Genomic DNA, 6,330 nt, shown 5'->3' with positions numbered 1-6,330 from the left:
CCATGTAGCAGCTCAGAGTGCTTCGTCACTACCCCAATCACAGGCACTTTGGTTGCTTCCAGAGAGGAACCAGACACCCTGGGTTCAAACCACATCAGCCCCTCTACAGCTGTGACCCTTGGGCAAATGTCTTTTTTTTTTTTTGAGATGGAGTCTCACTCTGTGGCCAGGCTGAAGTGCAGTGGCACGATCTCACCTCACTACAACCTCCACCTCCCAGGTTCAAGCCATTCTCCTGCTTCAGCCTCCCGAACAGCTGGGATAACAGGTGTGTGCCACCATGCCCAGCTAAGTTTTGTATTTCCAGTAGAGACAGGGTTTCACCATGTTGGCCAGGATGGTCTCGATCTCTTGACCTCATGATCTGTCCACCTTGGACTCCTAAAGTGCTAGGATTACGGGCGTGAGCCACTGCGCCTGTCCTCCTTGGGCAAATGTCTTAGCTAACTTTGCCTCAGCCTCCTCACCTGTAAAGTGGAGACAGCAATAGCTCTTGCTCTGAGGGCTGTTATGAGGACTAGATGGGCCACTAACACATGTAAAGACTACATCAGCCCTGGCACCTCGAGTAAGCACCCAACAGATGTTGGCTGCTGCTTCTCACTTATAATCAGCATTGCTAAAATCAAAACATTTAATTTGCAAGATAGTGTTTACTTTCTCTGTATTTCCCTAGAATCCCTTTCTGCACATGGAATTACCTGGCTAAAGGTCCAGTTGTGTTCAGAGTGCTTGTATTTCACTGCCGGATAGCTCTCAGCTACACAAGCTGATGATACCGTCCTGGCACGGTGCTTTGTACTGGTGCAATCCACATGACTTTGAGGCCGAGAGTCTTGCAACACTTTTATCATTGTGTTATCTTCCTTTTTTTTTTTTTTTAGACGGAGTCTCGCTCTGTTGCCCAGGCTGGAGTACAGTGGGGCGATCTTGGCTCACTGCAATCTCTGCCTCCCAGGTTCAAGCGATTCTCGCGCCTCAGCCTCCCGAGTAGCTGGGACTACAGGCATGTGCCACCACACCCGGCTAATTTTTGTATTTTTTAGTAGAGACAGGGTTTCAGCATTTTGGCCAGGCCGATCTTGAACTCCTGACCTCGGGTGATCCTCCCGCCTCAGCCCCCTTTCAAAGTGCTAGGATGACAGGATGGAATAACACTTGCCTTTAAGGGCCAGCAAAATCACTTGAGCATGCATCCATCAGAGGGAGATTAGAGGCAGCTTAGGAGAGGTTCCCACACAGTGTCCACTGCTGAACTGTTCATTAGCTAGCTTTTCTTCTGCATCCCCATCTTATTGCCATTTTCTGGGGCTCGGCTTTTCCCTCTTGAGAAAGAAATAGGCCTGTGCTTATTTCCCTCTCCCCTGGAACAAGGCACCATCCACTCCCCTGAGCTGCCAGGCACTTCTCCAAAATTCCTGGTGCTTTCTCACATTGAGCAACATGAGTCTCTTTCCTGTTTTTACCAGCCTCCACCCATGCAAGGCTCTGAGACAAACTACACAACCGAAGACGTCTTTCTGAACCCACAAAGCCCTGTTTGCCTAAGAAAAAGGTCACGGGCCCAATCACACACACCTGGCTGCAGTCATTTCCAATTTTCTTTCTTTTTTTAATGGCAATTCCTGCTGCCCTGCTGATACTGAATTTGTTTTCATTTTAAGTGTTTCAGCAATAAGATCTTAAAAACTGGCCGGGCATGGTGGTTCATGCCTGTAATCCCAGCACTTTGGGAAGCCAAGGTAGGCGGACCATCTGAGGTTGGGAGTTCGAGTTCAGCCTGGCCAACATGGAGAAACCCTGTCTCTACTAAAATTACAAAATTAGCCGGGTGTGGTGGCGCATGCCTGTAATCCCAGCTACTCGGGAGGCTGAGGCAGGAGAATCGCTTGAATCAGGGAGGTAGAAGTAGCGGTGAGCCGAGATCGCGCCACTGCACTCCAGCCTGGGCAGCAAGAGTGAAACTCCATCTCAAAAACAAACAAACAAACAAACTTAAAAACTGGCAGAAAATGTATCAGGGTGCCTGGTACTATAGGAGATGAGATCTAGGCTAGAGCCCAGCCCTCGAATTGCTAACAGTTTTGCTTAGGAAGCAGAATTAATGTCTTCAGCATACTCAGGTCAAGGTCAGTCACAGCATCGGCTCTCAGAGCAGCTGGATTTCAGGAACTTCCCATCCCCTCAGCCCACACGGGAAGGGACAGGCCCCTCGGCAGTTAGAGAACGCACTTTGCCACACTTCAGGGTTGCCGGAGGGAGGGTGGAGGACTTCCTACCTCGTGGTGATCTGAGGTCCAGCAACCCTAGGGACCCCAGCTTGAGGCTCTGAAGGGCTGTGACACAGCCTCTTTGCCTGCCAGCCCCACCCTGGATGCAGCCTGCTGAGCGAGGGTGGAGGAGGGGGGCTATGTGGCCAAAACACTGAGGCATTCAGGAGCACGAGGGAGCCACCCCTTCCTGGCATTTCTCCTGAGGCTGTCTGTCCTTCCCCAGCCTCTTGAGCCTACGATCCCAATCAAGAGCCAGGCCGGTTTCTGCAAGCCCAGGAGCAGAAGAGAAACCAGTGAAGATCTCACCACCACATATCAGGCCAACGATGGCTGCTCGGTGATGGCGCTGCTCTGCTGCAAACACACGATTGCAACACTGAGAAACTGCCACCAAGAAAAACCCCAAATCCACTGATCCCACAAAGAGGGGAAAAAAGGAAGGCTTCATGCTGAAGAAGAAATACAAATGTATATGTGCCAGTTTGCCTCTCGACATTACCGTGGAGGCATTCACATGCCTGTCCATTTGGCTTCGTCACGAGCGATCCCCAGACAGAGGAACCAAAGGTCAAGTTTTACAAAGATAACCATCTTAAAGGAGACGGGCTTTGCGATCGTTGGAAGAGGGAAGCTGTGGATCTTGCATTCACGCGTTTGGATGAAGATGGGACATTAGAAACTGCACGTTGCAGGTTGAGGTGGCCAAGTTTCAACGGAATGGGAAATATGAGGCTTCAGGAAGGAAATACACGAACCACAGGAAGGCTCTGTCTCTACAGCAGAAGTGGCCACGCCGCGGGCCATCCAAACACCACGACATGAGTGAGTTGTCCTCATCGAACACATTTCATCCTGTGAATTTTGAGGATGGCCAGAGAAGACCTTCAAGGACAGTGAAGTTTGGACCAACTCGGAGGTTCATTCTCTTTGACAGACACCTGGCTGGTGAACCTGTGTCCTGGAGGAATGCAGGAGCAGCTGCTCACTGTATTCAAACCTTTGATGGAAGCTGGTTTGAATGATACGGTTGAGCAGACTCCAAGGCTGAGAGGACGGGCGGCTTCCTTCAGTGTCCCTGAGGCCAATACACTCAGTGCTTCGATTCCACAGAGGTGGACTTTGGGTGGTGCTGGCGGCGTTGAGGAAGAAAGGACCCTGGGCACAGGTAGCAGTGCTGTCCTCAGTAGTGATGACACGGAGGAGGAGGAGAAGGGAAAAGAGGAGGATATGATAACAAAGATGATATTTAATCCCTTAAACTTGCTTTTAGGGAAGTTCCTCCATCTGCATGTGCCTGTGTCAGGGTAATTATTAGTAGTGTTATGTGAACACATGCACAGTGCTGCATTAGCTAGGCATGGTGGCACACACCTGTAATTCCAGCTATTCAGGAGGCTGAATGGCATTGTACCACTGTGTAACTGGCAATTAATGATTTTTAAATTATTTTTATTTATTTATTTATTTGTTTTTTGAGACAGGTCTCATTCCGTCACCCAAGGCTGGAGTGCAGTGGTGTGATCTCAGCTCATTGCAACCTCTGCCTCCCAGGCTTGAGTGATTCTCTCACCTCAGCCTTCCAAGAACCTGGGACTGCAGGTGTGCACCACCACACCTGGATGTGTTTTTTTTTTTTTTGTAGGGTTGGGGTTTTGCCATGTTGCCCAGGTTGGCCTCAAACTCCTGAACTCAAGCAATCTGCCCATCTTGGCCTCCAAAAGTGCTGGGATTATAGGTGAGAGCCATCACGCCAGGCTATTTTTAAAAAGAGTCTTGCTCTGTCATCCAGGCTGGAGTGCAGTGACACAGTCATGGTTCACTGCAGCCTTGAACCCCTGGGCTCACGTGACCCTCTTGCTTCAGCCTCCTGAATAGCTGGAATTACAGGTGCGTGCCACCATGCCTAGCTAATGTATAGTTTAAAATTTTTTGTAGAGATGGGGTCTCACTATGTTATCCAAGCTAGTCTTGAACTCCTGGACTCAAGCAATTGTCCTATCTCAGCCTCCCAAATTGCTGGGATTCTGGCATAACCCACGGTGCCCAGCCAATAATTTGTTTTTTTTGATGGAGTCTCTCTCTGTCGCCCAGGCTGGAGTGCAGTGACGCCAATCTCGGCTCACTACAAGCTCTGCCTTCCAGGTTCACGCCATTCTCCTGCCTCAGCCTACCGAGTAGCTGGGACTACAGGCGCCCGCCACCTCACCTGGCTAAATTTTTGTATTTTTAGTAGAAATGGGGTTTCACCGTGTTAGCCAGGATGGTCTTGATCTTCTGACCTCATGATCTGCCCACCTCGGCCTCCCAAAGTGCTGGGATTACAGGCGTGAGCCATCGTGCCCAGCTAAGCCAATGATTTTAAAATACTTTAAATAAATAAATTTTGTAATGTTTCACTTAAAAAAAGAGATACATTCTGAGAAATATATCATTAGGTGATTTCATAATTAGTTGATTTCATTGTCAAGCAAACATCATAGAATGCACTTACACAAACCCAGATGGTACAGCCTACTACACACCCAGGCTTTACGGTACAGCCTACTACACACCCAGGCTTTACGGTACAGCCTATTGCTCTTGGCTGTAAACCCGTAGAGATGTTACTGTACTGAATACTGCAGGCAACTGTAACACAATGATAGGTATTTGTGTATCTAAACATAGAAAAGGTACAGTAAAATTACAGCATTAGTCCAGGTGTAGGTGGCTCATGCCTGTAATCTCAGCACTTGGGGAAGCTGAGGTGGGTGGACTGCTTAAGACCAGGAGTTCAAGACCAGCTTGGGCAACATAATGAGATCCTGTCTCTACCAAGAATTAAAATAATTAGTCAGGCGTGGTGGCATGTGCCTGTAGTCCTAGTTACTAGGGAGGCTGAGGCAGGAGGATCACTTGAGCCCAGTGAGCTACGATCATGCCACTGCACCCAGCTGGGGCAACAGAGTGAGACCTCATCTATAAAAATAATAAAATAAATCTTAACTAAATTTTAATAAATAAAATATGGCATTATAATCTCAGGGGACCACTATCGCACATGCAGTCCATCACTGACCAAAACACCATGCAACGCATAACTACATGTGTTAATTGGCTGTTCAATTAAAACTTCATAGTCCTAATGTAAATGTAAAAAACAAGATGAAGAAGAAAATTAAGAAAGAGGCCCAAACATGGCAATAAAACAATAGCTATGAATAGATTAAACTTTTCTATGAAAAAATAGAAACTCTCATGTTGAGTTATAAAATAAAAAAAACTAGCAAATCCAGCTCTATGCTCAGAGAATTACCAGAAAATAAAATTACATGAAGCTTGAATATAGGGAGATGGAAAGATATTAGACAAATATTAAAGAAAATCTGGGTCAGCTATGGTGGCTCACACCTGTAATCCCAGCACTTTGGGAGGCCCAGGTGGGAGGATTCCTTGAGGCAAAGGGTTTGAGACCAGCTTGGGCAACACAGTGAAACTCTTGTCTCTTTAAAGAAGAAAGAAAAGAGAATCTCAGTGCATGATGGTCAGAATAGAATTCAACATAACAAGTTCATTATTAAAATATTTGATCTGGCTGTATAAAATTCTGAAGACATTCATTCATGTACTTCATTAAATATTTCTAGTTTGCTACAATTAGAATTACCCTTCAGCAATCCCATTACTGGGTATCTACCAAAAGGAAAAAAAAAATCATTCTAGAAAACGACGCCTGTCCTTTATGTTCATCACAGCACTATTTACAGCAGCAAAGACGTGGAATCAACCCAGGCCCATCAACAGTGGACTGGATAAAGAAAGTGTGGTACACAGACACCATGGAATACTAGGCAGCCATAAAAAACACGAAATCCTGTCCTTTGCAGTAACGTGGATGCAGCTGGAGGCCATTATCCTAAGCGAATTAACACAGAAACAAAACCAGATTCCCCATGTTCTAACGTGTAAGTGGGAACTAAACATTGCGTACACAGGGGATCCGTAGACACTGGGAATCCAAAAGCGGGAAGGAAGGGAGGAAGGGAAGTGTTGAAAAACTATCTACTGGGAACTATGC

At 47.0% G+C, this 6,330-nt stretch overlaps 1 pseudogene; it reads left to right on the top strand.

Annotated features, from left to right (window-relative positions):
- Window positions 1-2,599: 2,599 nt before the first annotated feature.
- LOC117088289 lies at window positions 2,600-4,543 on the top strand (annotated as a pseudogene).
- Window positions 4,544-6,330: the final 1,787 nt, after the last annotated feature.

The sequence above is a fragment of the Trachypithecus francoisi genome, unplaced genomic scaffold, assembly GCF_009764315.1.
Source record: "Trachypithecus francoisi isolate TF-2019V2 unplaced genomic scaffold, Tfra_2.0 Lachesis_group10, whole genome shotgun sequence".
In the NCBI taxonomy this organism is placed as follows: Eukaryota; Metazoa; Chordata; class Mammalia; order Primates; family Cercopithecidae; genus Trachypithecus; species Trachypithecus francoisi.
Note: the sequence above shows the minus strand (reverse complement) of the source record. Positions and strands in the feature narration are given on the sequence as shown.